This window comes from Triturus cristatus, chromosome 10, assembly GCF_964204655.1.
Source record: "Triturus cristatus chromosome 10, aTriCri1.1, whole genome shotgun sequence".
In the NCBI taxonomy this organism is placed as follows: Eukaryota; Metazoa; Chordata; class Amphibia; order Caudata; family Salamandridae; genus Triturus; species Triturus cristatus.
The window spans coordinates 1,034,460,083-1,034,478,262 of record NC_140593.1 but is presented as its reverse complement, the minus strand read 5'-3'; the positions used below and the strand labels follow the sequence as shown (position 1 = coordinate 1,034,478,262).

The 18,180-nt window shown below is 44.8% G+C and overlaps 1 protein-coding gene across 5 annotated transcripts in view; it reads right to left on the bottom strand.

Moving 5' to 3' along the window:
* Positions 1-18,180, bottom strand: part of LOC146796486 (acyl-coenzyme A synthetase ACSM3, mitochondrial-like) — a 411,246-nt gene that overhangs the window by 282,248 nt on the left and 110,818 nt on the right. The window lies entirely within an intron of this gene.

The window sequence follows — 18,180 nt, the reverse complement described above, 5'->3', positions numbered from 1 at the left end:
TCTAATCATCAACAGGGCCGCTAAAGGAGGCAACATTGTTATCTGGCCACGTACACTATACATGGAAGAAGCAAAGAGACATTTGGAAGACACTTTATGTTATAGAAAAAGCTCAGCTATGGATGTGAGGAACCTAAAAGAAAATGTTTTTAAAGAACTAAATCAGTGGAAAAGGGATGGCCTATTAAGCAAGCAAGAATTGGGTTACCTCAAGAATGAATTTCCGATCACACCGACTCTTTATTTTATCCCTAAAATTCATAAACAGGTAGTGCCGGTTCCAGGGCGACCGATCATTTCGGCTCAAAGGAGTCTCTTGGAACCCATATCGAAATATGTGGATTATTTTTTACATGAATCAGTGGAGAATTTACCTTCTTTTATAAAAGATACAGGACATTTTTTATCCAAGTTAAAGGAAGTAAAATGGGAAGATGATTATGTGTTAGTAGTCATGGACATATGTACCCTATACACCAGTATTCATCACACTAATGGTTTGAATTCTGTTAAACATTTTTTGGACAAGCGCAGTATTGACTTTTGCCAACACAATGTTATGATATTGCGCATGATACAAATTTGTTTAGAGAATAATTACTTCCTATTTAATAAGGAGATTTATCAGCAACAGAGAAGAGTTGCCATGGGGGCTTGTTTTTCCCCATCATATGCCTGCCTACATGTTGGATGGTGGGAGGAACATGTCCTCAGAGGTACTCACAAAACAACTTTTGATACGAATGTAATTGAATTTTGGCGGTTTATTGATGACATTTGTATGATATGGAAGGGTACCCAAGAATCTGTGACCACCTTCATTAATGTACTCAACCAGAATAATTTGAACCTAAAATTCACTGCTGATATCAATAAATGTTCTGTCCAATTTTTGGACGTAGAAATCTACATTAGGGACAATGAAATTCAGACCAGGCTACATAGAAAATTGACAGCAGGGAACTCAATCCTCCATGCTAGTAGTGCTCACCCAGGCCACCTTATAAAAAGTATACCCTACGGTGAATTTCTACGTATGCGTAGAATTTGTACCTCTGATGTAGATTTGGAAAAATGCCAAGATGAGGCCCAACTGAGATTTTTAGCTTGTGGCTATCATTTAAAAGAGCTAATTCAGGCTAAAGATAAGGCTAATAACCGCACAAGAGAGGAGTGTTTAAATATCACTGCTACATCTAAAAAAAAGAGACAAAAAAACAATGATGAGGATTTGCCCAATAACCAAGGTGGAGTTAGACTTACAACTACATATAATGTAGAAGAAAAGAAAATAAGGGGTATCATAACAAAACATTGGCCTCTTTTGAAAACAGATATAACTTTAGCTCCCCTTATTCCGACTAATCCTCTCATTACTTTTAGAAGAGCGCCCTCAATGAGAGATGCACTAGTCAAATCTAACCCTGAGGTAATCATTTCCACCAATTGGTTATCTAACAAATCGGGGTTCCACAAATGTATCTCGTGTAGGGCATGTAAGTTTGGCATCAATACCACTGAATACACTAGTGTCTTTGAGAAGAATCCCATTAAAATTCAAAGTCTCTTTACTTGCCGCACGGATTATGCAGTATACGTTTTGGAATGTACTTGTAAAATGAAATATGTGGGCAGCACTAAGCTACAGGTGTTCAACCGTATCCTGCAACATTTAAGAGCGATAGTCAATTCTGATGATACTTATCCGGTAGCTCGTCATTTTAAATTAGCACACAATAAAAATTTGAATGACCTATGCTATTATGTAATTGACTCTGTAAAAAAGAATATAAGAGGCGGCAATAGAGAGAAACAACTCAGGCAACTTGAATCCAAATATATCCTTCTGTTAGATACTAGAATTCCGAAGCGATTAAACACAGGAGAAGACTTACATAATTTTTTATGAGAGTATTTTTTATGAAATATTTTTATGATTTTATGGAATATCTTACTCTTTTTGTGCATCCATTTACCTGTATTCACTATGGGGTTAACCTATGTCAATGTTTTAGGAATCCCATTTGTTTCTGTCATTATGAATTTTAGAACTGGGGGATCTCATCTGTTTATAAGATTGGATATAAATTCATGAAAGTTTTTCTTGGATGTAATGCTATCAATTTCATCCAATTAATAGATCATGTATATCAAAATAGGAATTGTTATTTTTGAGCATCATAAGAAAATATTTGTAATATTTTTTAGTCTTTTTTTCACTTTTTTAGCACTAATTTTATCAGTATCGTGATTTAGGATGTAATATAGAATATATTAATATTTCTGTATATACTTTGCACTTTATCTTATTATGAGACAACATTTTGAGCATTTGCACTTTAAGTTGACTAGTTACGACGTATTTTTGGAATAACATGTATTAGAGCACTATTCATGCAAAAGGGAACACATTGTGTCACTATGGCACTGAAAAAAAAAAAAAAAATCCGGGGGGAGAGGATAAAAAAACCAGAAATAAAACCCGACTATGTAGGCCCTTTTTTATTTTTAAGGTCTTATATATTATATGATATTATTTTTATGAAATGTTATATTAATTGTGATTATATATTTAACAATGATGACATTTTAGAGTTATTTATGGATTTTAACAAGTATTTCTACATTTGAAGTATTTTGTTTAGCTCTACATTTTTTCAAAAACGCAATTGTGACTGACAAACATCCAATCATGCGCTGTATATATAAATCATGTGCGTCACTGGGGGGTCATGTGATCAAGGCTGTGTGTCAACAGCCGAAACGTTATGCTGACCGTGGAAGAATAAAATTAGCACGCTTAATCTACTTGGCACTTTGTGGTCTGTACCTGTTTAACAAGGAGAAAGACAGGATTGCTGAAATATATATATTTTTTTTTTTTTTCACTGACTAAAACAAAGACTAAAGTAACATTATAGATAGGTGAATTTGTCAATGATAACATTAACGTTTTGAACAAAAAAGAAAAACTGCAGAAATTCACCTGTTATAGTTAGCAGCACTAACTAAAACTTGCACCCCGCCATGCACTGCTTATGACCTCACATTACGTCACTCATGACCGGTTCTATGAAATCGTTTATGACATCTCAAATGACATCATTGATGAGATCATCCAATGAGTGTGCTAGTTTGCTTTGTAGTTTACATAGAGGCGGGTAAGTACTATAGGTGTAGGTGTTTACAAATACATGTGCTCCTAATGCACCATAGCTGTGTTGAGGTACTGAACATGTTATAAATCTTTGTATTCAAGAGTAACTCTGTGTGCAGGTGACTGATGACTTGTGTTCATTATGTTACACACAAGTTTTTGGTTCTTCGTAAAATGTTTTCAACAGGAGTAAGAATCTACCAGAAGATACTAACTTTTGTAAGCAGGCATGAGTTAGACTGAATTGTGTCAGTATGACAATTTCTACATAACACAAAAGACTGTGTGCACCAGGTATTAACCTATGTACATGTGCTAGTTTTGCTTAAGAGGACGGGCTATCTGTAACATTTTCACCACAGTATGAAGGGTGCAGATAGAATGCTGTTTAGCACCCTCAGATCTTGGTTATTTTGAGCAAATAGTGTCTTTTTTTTACAACAGCAGCATAGAATGCACACTGATGTTAGTAGATGCTTTTTAATACACTGTGGTGTATTTCTCATTAAAGTTTCACTGATTGAAAACAGTGTGGTATATAGTAAACCCTCTCCATAGAGTAAGCACTGTTTGCAGTATTCAGTTCTCTACTCATATCAACTTCATTTCTCAATGTAGGTTTGGTGAGTTTCAGGATTTTGATAGAGATAACAGTTGTCTGTAGAAGGTCATTTGTTTTGGAACTGACATTCACTATTTTTAGGAACTTGGCTTTCAGTGAACTGTTGTATACAGATTAAACACCGTACTCAACGAGGGTTTGACGTGGTTGATTGTTAATGTGAATTATGCTAGCTGTAAAGTGTATGGTGTAGGGTTAATGTTGCACATAAAGCATGCTTTGCACAACTAAGGGAATTGCATCTATGATGGCAGTAATGATGGCTGATATTCTCCTGAGCTATTTAGTATTTACTATCACACCTCTAATGCCATAGTAATTTATAGAGCAATATGTGGGAAAACGAAGTTTGGATGATGTCATTAGTGATCTTATCAATGATGTCATTTGATTTGTCATGAGTGATGTCATAAATAATGTCATAGAACATGTCATGAGTGATGTCATATGCGTGGTCATAAGCAGAGCATGGATGGGGCGCAAGTTATAGTTAGTGCTGCTAACTGTAACTGGGCAATTTCTGTGTTTTTTTGTTCAAAACGTTAGTGTTGTCATTGACAAATTCGCCTTACTATAACGTTACTATAACCTTTAGTTTTTTGCAGAGAATTTCTGAGGTTTTTTTAAAACAAAAACAGATCTTTTTATCACACCTAACTATAAAGTTACTTTAACCTTAGTTTTTTTCAGTCAATTTCTAGTTTTTTTAAAATGTAAAGTAATACTTAATTACCATATGTTAATGCAACCCCCAGTATCGGCCTCGAGGACCCCATCCCCGTACCACTTATTTAAAGGGTAAGGGGTCATGTGGCCCCCTTCATGAGTCTTGTTAGGCCCTGGGGACCCCATTCCCCCAGGGCCACTCTTAAATAATGGGGAGAGTGCCATGATCTGCGCCCCTTCCCTTGGCCAATTTCGGCCCCAGGGACCCCATCACCTGGGACCCGGTGTTATTTTCAGGTGGAAAGGGATACGTGTGGCCCCCCTTCCTGGGCGGATTTTGGCATCGGTGACCCCATCCTCCAGGGCACAGAGTTGTTTTGAAGGGAAGAGGCCTGTTGTGGAACCCCTCTGGGCCAATTTCACCCCTGTGTTTCCCTTCCCCAAGGGCCCAGTTATTTTGAGAGGGACGGGGATGCATGGGGTGCATGTGACTCCCACTCGTATGGTCGATTTGGCCCTGTTGACCCCATCCTCCAGCAACATTTTTAGGGGTAGAAGACCGCGTGTCTCCCCTCACGAGTTGATTTCAGCCCCAGGGACCCCATTAACTGCGAACATTTTGCAGGGAGGGCAGAGGGACCACCTCCCTCGACTGATATTGGCCCCAGGGACCCCATCCCCCAGCAACATTTTTAAGGAGAGGTGGGCACGTGGCCACCCTCCCCAGGCTGATTTCAGCCCCCAGGACCCTATTCCCTGGGGGCACGCAGCCCCCCTTCCCCTGCCGATTTCGGTCCCTGGCACCCCATCCCCCAGGGCTCTCACCTTTTAAAGGTGGATGCAATGGTACCCACGCAGGGCACCCACCACAGTGTCGTAGGGGGCTGCAGGGGTAGCCCCACGGCCCCAGCCGGCTCCCCGTATACGGCATGATCTGGCATTGCTGCCTTCCACAGAGATCAGCTACTAATGCTGCTCCCTGCAGGCAGGAGCAATATTTTCATCTAAAACAGATGAAAAAGGTGCTCCCATGTGGCGGAAGCAATTTTAAGCCACTGCCCAATGAGAGCAGTCTTGGTGTTTGCTCACGCTTGGCGGTACATTAAAAAATGCTCCCGCCAGGCGAGAGCAAACACAGGTTTTCCAGCCCATGATGCTGCAGGGAGGGAAACCACTCTGTCCTGGGGGTGGGCTCCCCCAGACAAAGTATCTGAGCCGGCCCCAGGTGATGGGGTTCCCGGGCTCATTAATTGCTTAGGAAGGGGGGCCACGCAGTCCCCCTCGCGCAAAGGAATCGGCCCTGGGGTGGGAACCCCTGGGGCTTTAAAGGCTTGAGAAGGAGGGCTGTGCAGCCCCCCTCCCCATTTTGAAAATTTTTGGCCCCAGGTGTGACCATCAAGTGGGGGCCGTGGCCAAGAAAAAAGGGGGGATCCCAAAATGCAAAATCCCAAGCATTTTCCATAGATTTCTTCAAGGAAGGGCTACAGCAAAACCCACCAAATGGAATGATGTCAAATTGGCCAGGAAGCTTGATCTTGTTCCGCATATTGTGCTTTTTGCAATTTGGTGTAAATCCATAATTAGTGCCAGCAACATGATAAAAATGGTGCTGGCAGCCATTACAGGACTTGAGGACTAAAAAAAAAGATATATAGGGAGGCGTGGCTAGCAGCCGAAGGGAATGGCCGCAGGCTAACGTGGCTCTGGCGCCCTCGCTGCTAATCCCGATGAATATTCACACAGCAGCCTGTTTTTAAACCCCTGTTTCAAGAGGATCCCGGCCCTGGACTCCCGGGAGGAAGAATCAAAGCTGTTTTTGAAAGGGTGGCTGTAATCAATCCAAGCACAGCCCGATGCGGCCGGAGCCCCGGGACGACATGGCGGCTAGTTCTCGTTCCCTCGACTGCTAGTGTGGTGGGGACGGGGATCGGACAGTGTCAGTTGTCTCCATCGGAGCTGCCCAATATCAGCGGTAGCGGAGGTGAGCCACGGCCAGCCCGCGATATATATTAAAATTTCAGCTGCACCGCGTCTATGCCGATTGCCGGGGCAGGAAGAGCCCGGGATGCCCAGAGCAACCGCAACCAGCCGGCATCTGCGCAACTGGAGGCCCCGGCTTTGTGGGCCCCATCAGACTGCCATCCCAGACCTTGACTGCTGCCGAGGGGACTAAAGGCATACTGCGGAGAGTGTGTATCAAGCCATGTCCTCCCCCTCGCCTCTTCAGCCACTGCGCGGACTTGCGAGGTGTGCTAGGGGGAGGTGTGACGGGAGGTGTGACGGTCGCTGCCGGACCTGAGGCCCCAGCCTCTGAGGCCTCCCGGACCGTGTTCAACACCGGCTGACGCAGGTGGCCGGTTTTAAGAGGCAGCGGAGGGGAGGGCTGAGTAGAGTGGTGAGTGGCCCTGCACCCCGTGAGACGCTGTAGGGGGGACACAATAAGTGCTGCAGTGCCTGGAAGCGCCCACAGAGATTCCTAACCACACCTGAATAACATTGGGAGAGGTGGCATCACTCACAACTGGCAAAAAGAGTGACATTCCACCGGGGCACTGCTCTCAGCATTCACAGCTGCACCCTGATGGAAACTCACTGTAGCGGATGCATACAAGTCCAGCTTGCAACAGAGAGACTGGTTAATGCTCCACGTTTTTTCTTTCACTGCTGTCCTTAGTTAACCCGTTGCTGCCCCACAGAGTAAAGGAGAATTACAATCTGACCGGCGAAAGCGGAGTAGGGAACCGCCGCAACCTGTGCATATAGTGTGCCACCACCAACCCTGCACTGTACCCAGCTCTTCATCTATATAACTGCGGCTGGGGGGTCAGTAGCTCAGGAAACTTGAGAGGCCGTCAGGGGACGCATCTCCCCCCCTGGGCAGGCGGCGGTGAATACTGGGGCTGATTCCACGAACATCAGTAATTTACTGGGCTGGGGCCCCATGGCGACCGGTAAGGGCGCCAAAACTCAGGCGCAAACTAAACTGGCCAAATTCGCATGGTCGGCCGTAGGAGGGGAGAAGGAGACCATGACGCAGGAGTTGTCTGAGTTGCAGCAAAACCCACCGCCACTAAAGGAGTTGACACTGCAAGACATTATGGCGGCCATTACAGGAGTGCAGACCTCCTTAGAAACTCGCATTGCTACTGTAAATGTAGAGGTCTCCCTTATCAGAGCTGACCTTTGGAAAATGGACTCTCGTGTAAAAGAGGTGGAGGACAGCACGGCGGAGCTACACAAAGATACTACAGTTCTGAAACAGCAAGTCACTCAACTGTTAGATCAACAAAACAGGATGGCTCACCAGCTTGATGAGTATGAAGGGCGGGCACACCGAAACAACATACTGATTTTAGGTGTCCTGGAACAGGCAGAAGGGCCTGTGGTAGACCTCTTCGTCGAAGAGCTGATCCTGAAGAAGTTGCAACCGAAAGGCCTCTCCAACTATTTCTCCATTGAACGCGCCCACCGCGTACCTGGTGGAAGACTGAAATCAGGAGCCCCGCCGAGACCTATTATAGTGCTAATTTTCCATTTTAGGGATCGAGACATTATACTCCAGACTGCACATGCCACTCCACCGCTCAAGCTGGAAGACAGTACTATCATCTTTTTCCCCAACTTCACCGCGAAGGTCCAAGCCCAACGTCGCAGTTTTCTAGCGGTTAAACGAGCACTGAGGGACAAGGAGGTGAAATATGCCATGTTGTTTCCAGCAAAACTCAGAGTGGAATCAGATGGCAACATGTGGTTCTTCTCCCCTCCTGAGGATGTGTGGGGCTCGCAACGGTGGTCCTAGATCCAGTAGACCTGAGCAAGGAGCTGACCAACATAGCGACCAGACCAGTAAGGAAAAAGAATCGGACTGAGATTCACATAACTGAACTGGAGGAACTCTAAGGTCAGATAAGGTTAAACTTAGCTATGCGTAACGACTCTGGGGTAGGACTGAGCTATGATTGGGACAATAGAGTGCTTTTTCCCGGCATAGAGCTCTCAGGTATGCCCACGATAGTGAAGCAAAGACCTGGATAGTGGTGTACCTGACGTCTTTGATTACTATGTTGAGCACTGGGGCTGGGTGTTCTTCACAATAGGCAGTATACTATGTAATTATCCTTACAATGCGGTGGAGGGAAGGACATAACTGCAACCCTAGCACCTTTCAATGATCCTGGCGAGAGTATTAATACTGGAAGGCTTCGGGGTGCGAACAATGGAAGGGGATTGGATATGTTTGTATTGCATAATGTGTAACATGCTTATATTCTACAAAAGCGGCGGGGGAGGGAGGGTTGTAGCCGGGCGCTTCAAAGTTGAGAGGGGGGGCGACAGACACTCTACCTAGTTGGGGTGTGGGTATTTGACAATCCACTGGCAGGGGGGCAGGGGGGGAGGGAGGAGCAGACGGTGTTTCTTTTTGGTTAGTTTTAATGTTACTTGTCACGAAGCACAGTGTTATGCGTCAGCTCTAGGATGTACTGTCCCCTCGAAGGAGCCATGGTTTATACACATACTGGTCATGGTGCACCTGGGATCGCTGTTCATCCTCCCGGTGCTACACAGGAATTTTGTCAGCTCATGTTGCAGTTTTACTATGGGTAGCACAATAGAAACAAAAATGTCCATCATGACGTGGAATGTGAACGGTCTCGGAGACAAAATCAAACGGGGAGTAGTGTTGCAATACCTTAAGAGACAAGCACCTGATTTGGTATTGTTGCAGGAAACACACCTAATGGGTAGTAACTGTAAGGCCCTCAACAGGTGTGGATACATGCTTTTGATTCACGCAGGATTTACCTCCGGTTCCAGGGGCACTGGTATTCTAGTTCAGAAGAATCTGGCTCTGACTCCCACTCATACATGGGCAGACTCACAGGGCAACTTTGCGGTGACAACGGCTAGTTGGGAGGGGAAACCAATAAATGTGGTGTCGGTGTATCTCCCACCTGCGCTGGGGAAAGAAGCACTTAGTGATTTAGGCAGAATCCTGATTGACCTTCCAGTGGGTATACAGATACTGGGCGGTGATTTTAACATGACCATGAATGATGCACTGGATAGATACCCCCGACGGCCCCCAACACGGCACAGCACCCAAATGGACGAATTTTCTCAAGCCATGGGACTGACTGATGTCTGGCACTCACTGCAACCAAACATGACGTATTACACACACTACTCTAACGCACACAACAGTATGTCCCGTATTGATTTCTTTCTCACGCACATGGTAGCCCTTGGTCACTTTCAAAACCCTCACGAACTCCCAAGGGGTATTTCAGACCATTCTCCAGTATGTCCGGACCTCACCTTTAACCAGCAGTGACAACGTAGCTCCATAATCATTAATCAGTGGCTCCTGACGATACCAGATATAAAGGAGGAGCTTCAGAAGCAAACAGATTGCTACTTCGCCGAGAATGTCGGCTCCGCGGACTCGGAGCAAACTATTTGGGAAGCTTATAAACTGGTGTTGAAGGGGAATGCTCTGGCGTTACAGACAGGCTATCTGCGTCAGCATAACCAGCAAGTTATTCAATTAGAGAGTGAGCTCCAGCAACTTGAGGCACAGAATAACTCCTCACCCGACGAGGCCACCACACACCGATTAGCTATCAAACAACTCGAATATAAAAATATGGCGCGTGGCACAACACGAGCGAAACTACTTCACACACGTCACAGGGTGTACGAATTGGGAGATAGAGCAGGAAAAATGCTTGCATGGCTGGAAAGAAGGGAGCAAGGGGACCAGTGGGTGCCGGAATTGTCCACTACCGAAAATAATAGGATCACCGACCCCCAGGAGATAGCAGAGGCGTTTGCAGATTATCTGGAGGCGGTGTATACCTCCTCCACTACATATACATCTGAAGACTCACGTCAACTGTTGACTGATATGACTTTGCCCTCACTATCAGATACGGAAAGGGCTGAGCTGGACGCAGATATAACAGATGACGAGATTTGTAAAGCCATATTCCACATACAATCGGGGAAGGCGATGGGGCCCAATGTGGTCCCAATCGAATTCCTCAAATCGACGGCCTTACGGGTAGCGCCCTACCTCAAACACATGTATATAGAAAGCTTGGAGAAGGGAAGCCTGCCCGAAGATCAGAGACTAGCCTCCATAATGGTAATCTCGAAACCTGGGAAACCGTCGAATAAGTGTAATTCTTACAGACCGATCTCCTTAATAAACGCGGAGGCAAAAATCCTAGCGAAATTGTTGGCGTCCCGACTCAATGCCGTTCTCCCATCATTGGTGCACCCAGACCAGTCTGGCTTCGTACCGGGCCGGAACACGGCATTAAATATTCGCCGAGTCCATAATGTTTTGGCACGCCAGCACTGTATAGAAGAAAACGCGGTGATACTGTCGCTGGATGCCTCCATGGCATTCGATTCTATAGAATGGCCCTATCTTTTTGAGGTCCTGGTACGTCTGGGGTTTGGTCCGCGATTCCTACAGTGGATCAAACTGCTTTACACTGGGCGGCGTGGTCGGATTAGTGGGAATAACTGCACTTCTCGAACGTTCCTGCTGGGCAGGGGGACTAGGCAGGGGTGCCCCCTGTCCCCCCTGCTTTTTGCCTTAGTACTGGAACCATTGGCATCCTGGGTGAGGTGATACGTAGCCCTTCGGGGGCTGAAATGGGAAGAAGACAATGAGGACAGGATCTCATTGTACGTGGATGACATCCTGATCTACTTAGCATCCCCATACGCCTCAATCCACAGATTGCTAAATATATTCACAAACTTCGGACAGTACTCCGGATACGCTATTAATTGGACTAAGTCAGTGCTGTTTGTTTTACATGGCCCGACACCCAGACTACCCCGGGGATGTGACCTCGAAGTGACCTATGAAGGATTTCAGTATTTGGGGATTTTGATTACGCCTGATTCTCAAGTATTTCTTGACAAAAATCTAGCAGTACCGCTATAAAGACTTTGTGAAGACGTCAAACTTTGGAGGTCGCGGCCATTGTCCTTATTAGGTCGTGCGACTCTATTTAAAATGCTGGCTCTACCGCGATTTCTCTACCTGCTCCAGAATTCCCCTTAACAAGTCGCCGACTCATACTTTAATAGCGTGGAGGCGGAGGTCCGTACTCTATTGTGGGATGGGGGCACACCACGTGTAGCGCTAGGAAAATTAACGAAGTGTTGGTATGATGGGGGAAAAGCACTCCCTGATATTAGGCTCTATTATTGGGCAGCACAGCTGGTGACAATTAATCAATGGCTGTATGGCCACCCTACGAACCCAGCATACAGACTGGAGCGATATCAGACAGGACGTGAAGGGTACCTTAGCGCCCTCTACACCAAGGTCCAGAAGGGGAGATACCTGGGTCCTATGGCTCAAACGGTCGTCCTCTGGCACAGAGCGACTAAGCGTCTGGGACGGTCAGGAATAATGACGAAAGCCACACCCCTGTGGTCTTCATGGTGACTGGGGTTGCTCTGCTACCACATTGGCTTTGATAAATGGGACACCATTGGACTATCCACCGTAGGAGATCTCATACACAAGGGGAAGGTTCTCACATTTAAAGAGCTACAAAAGAAACAGGAGCTATCGCAGGGTGAGGTGTTTCGGTATCTGCAGATACGCCATGCTCTTCAGACAACACTCCCAGACTTGACAACATTGCCAGAGTCATCTCCATTGGAAGACCGGTTGTTATCAGAACCCATCCCAGACAAGGCCATTTCACTCACATATCGGAAACTATGCAATAATTTACCTGACCCCTTCCACGCCCTTAGAGACCATTGGCAAGAAGACCTGGGGCAATAGATGATGATGATTGGCAGACTGCATTGATCTTCCCTAGAGAGGCAGTCATAAACCATCGTTTTAGGTTGATCCAACTTAAGGTGTTGCACAGGACATATTTCACCGGGGTAACACTTGCGAAAATAGGATCTAGACAGGACGCACTCCGTCTACGCCATTGTCACCAAATGGCGACATTTTATCATATCCTTTGGGAATGCCCCCAGATAAGACCCCTGTGGGAGAGCGTAACGGACAAACTGCAGGATGCGTTGGGGAAACAGATTACCCTGACACCACGACTGGGGATCTTGAATATTTGGGAGCCTACTGATTTAACAGAACTAGAACCTCAAATAGGCACCCTAGGATACACGCTAGTGAAGAGGGCAATTGCTATGAAATGGGGGGCACTGTATCGACCATTGACAATAGGCTGGGTGGCAGAGATGGACAAATTCATGGTTGCAGAAAAAGATGTTTATAATTCCAGGGGTTGTCCCATATTTTGGAAGATGGAAGATTTTTTGGCAGATGGAATACATTTCGGGGGGAACTCTGTATTTCACCTTTGGTGAAATTGGAAATGTCAAAAAGTGGGGACAACGAACGAGTACGAATTGCCTACAATATTGTGCAAGATACATGTTGATATATAAATGTCTTCTCTGTAACGGAACATATGCAATCTGTGCTTCGAAAAGTGACTAGTTTGATTTCAATAAAAATGTTAAATAAAAAATAAAATTAAAAAAAGAGTTATAAGGGGGCAGGGTAGGCATACCAAGCCCCACTAGGCCTCATAGGGTGAGGGGGACTCAGATGGGCCACCCCTGGGGCCAATATAAAAAAAAGAATCTGCAATTTTTGCCTTAATCCCGCAGGACTCCGTGAGGGTTAAAAAACAAAATGCGGCCTGGGCTGCATGGTTCAATTAAGGGGAGGAGAACTTGTCCCCTGGGGCCCGATTAATTAATGTTGGGAGGGGGATGCATGGCCCCCTTTCCGAGCCATATTCAGTCCTGGGGCCAACTGTATGTTTTAAGGGAAGGGACCCAATCCCCCAGGGCTATCCCTATACTTTAAAGGGCAGGGGCTGCACACCCCCCTCCCTGAACCTTCCTGGTGACCCCTTCCCCCGGGGCCAGTTAACTTGCTGTGTCCCAAGGAGCCCAACAGTGGGGCACTGCAGTTTCCCTGCTTGCACCAGCATGGGCAGGGAAACTTGTGTTGGCTCCCACCTGGCGCAAGCATTTTTGAAACTCCCACCAAACGTGAGCAATCACAAACTCTGCACCCAGCTGGCGGGAGCTTTAGAAATGCTGCCACTAGCTGGGAGCAGACTTTCGATCTGTTTCCCTGCCCACACTTATGTGGGCAGGGAAACAGATTGAGATATTGCTTCCGCCTGGAGGGAGCAGCATAAATAGCTGCTCCCTACGGGTGAGACTAATGTCAGCTCCTGCAACATAATGGGAGCGAATTGAGGCCTCAGAGCCATGGGTCTCCCCATGCGGCCCGACAATGTCTGCATGGTAGGTGTCCTGGGTGGGCAACGGGGCACCCACTTTTGGGTTTTTTTAAACAGAGGCCTCGCTGATGGGGTCCTTCTGGCCAAATAGGCTTGAGGAGTGCGGCCGCACAAGCCCCCTCCCCTTTAAAGAAAACAGCCCTGGGGATGGGGTCCCCAGGTCCTAATAAGGCTCAAGGAAGACAGCCATACGGCCCCTCTCCCCTTTAAAATACTTAAGACCCTAGGGGATGGGGTCTCCAGGGCCTAATGAGGCTTGGGAAGGGGGGACCATGCGGCCCCCTCCCCTTTACACAGGTGACACAGGGTCTACCTGCAGGCCGCGTGCAGTTTGGGGGTTGGCTATCTGTCGGGAGTTTGTCAGTGATGTCATAAATTATGTCATAAAGCATGTCATGAGTGATGTAATATGTGAAGTCATAAGCAGTGCATGGCAGGGTGCAAGTTATAGTTAGCACTGCTAACTTTAGTTTGTGAATTTCTGTGTTTTTTTAAGTTAAAAAAACTTAATGTTGTCAATTGTGTTGACAAATTCACCTAACGATAACGTTACTTAAACCTTTGGTTTTTCAGTAAATTATAAGTATAACAAAAATAAAAACAGATCTTTTTATCATGCCTAACTATAACGTTACTTTAACCTTTGGTTTTTTTCAGTGAATTTCTAGTCTTTTAATGTAAATGAATATTTAATTATGATACGTAAATCCAACCCCTAACCAGTGGCAGCTGGTGACATTTGAAAGTGGTGAGGCATAAAAGTTGGGCATGACTTTTATGTAGCGAGCGATGCAAGCAAGTTTATTAAACAAACGTGGGGTCAAGGGTGGGTTCGCTTCTGAGAAAAAAATGAAAAAAGTCTGGCAAATGGTGCATTTTAAAGCAAATACATTTTGTGTTAAAACAAACTTATAAAGGAGTAGGAACATATAGTCTTGAAATATTAAACACATTAAAAACTGTCACATATCTTACATAATTTATATGTTAAACAGTTACTGTAATGTGCAAATTGTACAGCGCAACAACTTCAGCCCTTTAAAGTGTGTGCTTGCACAGTGTCTTGCACTGCATAAAGCATCAACTTTGGAAGAAAATGCTCTAACTGACCTTTGGGAAGAAACCACAGCTGTTGGCTGAAATCATTTATATAGAAATATGTGCAGACATGTCTTTAAGTGGGATATAAAACGTGGAGGCTCTATAAAAGGGATCAAGTCAAATGCATTTCTGTGATTCCCATAGTATGCCACTCAACTGGTATTTTGGTTTCTCTCTGAGAAGTAATTGTATCCAGATACATAAAACAACTGACATACACCTAAAAACTAAAAGACACACAAATGATGGCCGGAATACAGAACAAATCAAAACATTCACCCCCCTGTCAAGAGATCTGGATTAAATCCATTGTTCTTTTGCTCACCATGCCACCCCAGTTTAGACCCAGCCATATGCAAATCAGTCTTGACCCTGTTCCTCATGGGAACAGTCAAGCATAAACTGCCAAGCCAGGTCCTCCCATGTCCGGAAACAAGCATCCTAGGACTGGTTTGGGTTTTCAGCGAGAAAGCAAAAGACACACAGCAACCCGTCAGTACGATTGGCTTTTTCAATGGTTGTTAGCTGTTTAAGATAAATAAGTAACAACAATTGAGGCCTGTGGATGGAGTTTTGGCCTTCAGTTACATGCACTTTCTTAGATCTGTATGCCCATTTTCTCTGCACATCTCGTTCATCTGCACATCTTGAACTGCCTCTTTTTATTGCATCTCCCTCACTTCACCACTTCCATACACTGCATTCACTCACATTTAAGCGATGTATTTCCTTTTGCTTATATCTTGTAAATATTTTGAAATGTGTGTACCCCTTTCACACACATTTCCACAGAATTTCAATTGCAACTAGAATACATGTGGCCAACCCACTGACAGGCACTTTGCTTTGGCTTTAGCCTCAGCGTCAGAGGGCTCAATCAAAGCCCCTCATAAACATCTGGCACGGCTCAAAGTATGCACTATGCAAGAGTAACAAGATGCACTTGAAAAAACACAGAAACACAAACATGATAAAACACCTAACACTCTTGGGGAATGCAAGATTCTGTAAAACGTGAAATAAGAGAGGAACTAAATTGCTGACATGCATTGCTTTAATGTTTTTCACTTTCAAGTTTCGCAAATCAATCCATGCTTTTGGTATTAATGTTAAGGGCATGAAAATAAGGCCAGTTTTATCGCCATGCAGCAGATAACTGTCTTTATTATAAGCACATAGGCAGGGCCTGAGGTGTCAAAGTGGGGGAGGTTAGTGTAACTAGGGGTCTCAGCACAATATACATAACACAAGATTAACATTATAACACTTACCATTACCGAGGACAAGGCACGAAATCACACGTACTTGCATCTACTCCTATGTGTTATGAGTGGGAAAGGGTGGGATCTATGCCTGTGAATGACAGACATCTGGAATCACACAGGGATGGAGACTCTGACGCCTGAAACCGTGACGCTGAAACCATGGATACTACCTTACACTACAATGAAGGGCTATAGAACAGTAAGCCCTGCATCGTACGTCACAGTTCAGAAAGTTGATTTACTGCCTGCCTTCTATCTCCTGCTTCAGAGCTAGGTGGGGCAAGCAGCCTGGAACAGATAGTCCAGACTTAAATACATTGATTTGTTTAGAGATACAAATACATCTAAATAATTTGATCTATTTAATATCTGTGCAGGAATGTAGGAATTTCAGTGGGGCACAGCCCTAGAGCCCTCATTGAGAAACTGCCCCTGCCCCTCACATGCAGACAACCCCAAGCTGGGCACGGCTAAAGGTGAGGGTTAGCCATAGGGCCTGTCCCTGGGTACCACATCCCCCCAGGGCCATTTTGTTTTAATTAAAGAGCGTGGGGTGCAAAGGGAGGGGGGGCGTGTGCTCCCCCTCCCCAAGCCTTGTTAGGCCCTGGGGACCTTCTCTACCCTCTAACCTCATATCTTTGACAGAGACGTCGCACCCACAGGGCCCAGATACCCTTATGGGTGACAGTACTGCGCTATACAAATGTTAATGGATAGATTGATTGGCATATGACATCACTCATGACATGTTCTATGACATCATTTATGACATGACTGATGACATCTTAATTGATGACATCACTGATGACATCATCCAATTAGTGTGCTTATTTGTTTTATAGTTTAGATTGTGGTGGATAACTACCATAGTACTTTTCCACTTAATTTTGTACAGTTTGAGTCCAGCTAATGGGTGTAAGTATTTAGATAACACATGTCCTCCTAATGCATCATAGCTGTGTATTGAACACTTTATACATCATTGTATTCAAGAGTAACTCTGTGTACAGGTGACAGCTGCCTTGTGTTCATTATGTTTCACATTAGTATTTTGGTACTGCAGAAAAAGTTTCCAGCAGGGCAAAGAGTCTACATACTTCATACTAAGTATGGTAAGCAGGTATTGAAGAGAATCATCTCAGCATGACAATTTCTACTAAACACAAAAGGCTGTGTGCACCAGGTACTAACGTATGTGTCTGGGCTTGTTGAGCTATCTGCAACGTTTCCACCATAGTATGAACGGTGCAGTTACTGGGATGTTGTGGCCTACCTCAATACAAGTTGGCCCCTCTAAGAACTTTCCTCAACGCGGCTGCCAGATTCGTCTCCAGAACAAAATTAAATACACACATCTCCCCGGCTCTAAAATCACTGAACTGGCTACCGTATGAAGCAAGAATTAATCTAAAAACTGCATGCATGACTCATAAAACTATACATTATAATAGCCCTAGATATCTGGCCCAAAAGCTAGAAAATCAGGGGGCTGCAGACCTTCGCGAAGTGCACACTCCCTGCTTCTGAAACCCCAATGAACCCATAAAAAGAAAAAGGCTTCTAGAGCTGTCTCGGTTGTCGCATCCAAGATATGAAATTCTCTACCACCGGATGTTCGTCTAATCTCATCTACCGCCACCTTAAAAAAATAAGCAAAATCTTTTCTGACGACTAAGTTTTTACCCTAAGATAAAATCCTTGTGCATATTGAAATGTAACCATATTAGCTACTCTTTATGATGCTTGACCTTCTCATCGCCGACTAATATTTGAGATCAAGTTTATTACTCTGTTTATTTCCATTGCTATATTTGCCATTAATACATGTGACCACTTTACCAGTCCAACTGATACCCTACCTCCCTTCATGTAAAGCACTCTGATACCCACTAGGGTCATGTTTGCGCTATACAAAATTTTATAAACAAATAAATTAAATTAAATACAATTTGGTTATTTTTAGCGAATAGTGTCTTTTTTGACAGATGTTGCATAGAATGTGCACTGTTCTTAGTGGATATTTTGTTAGTGAAATGGATA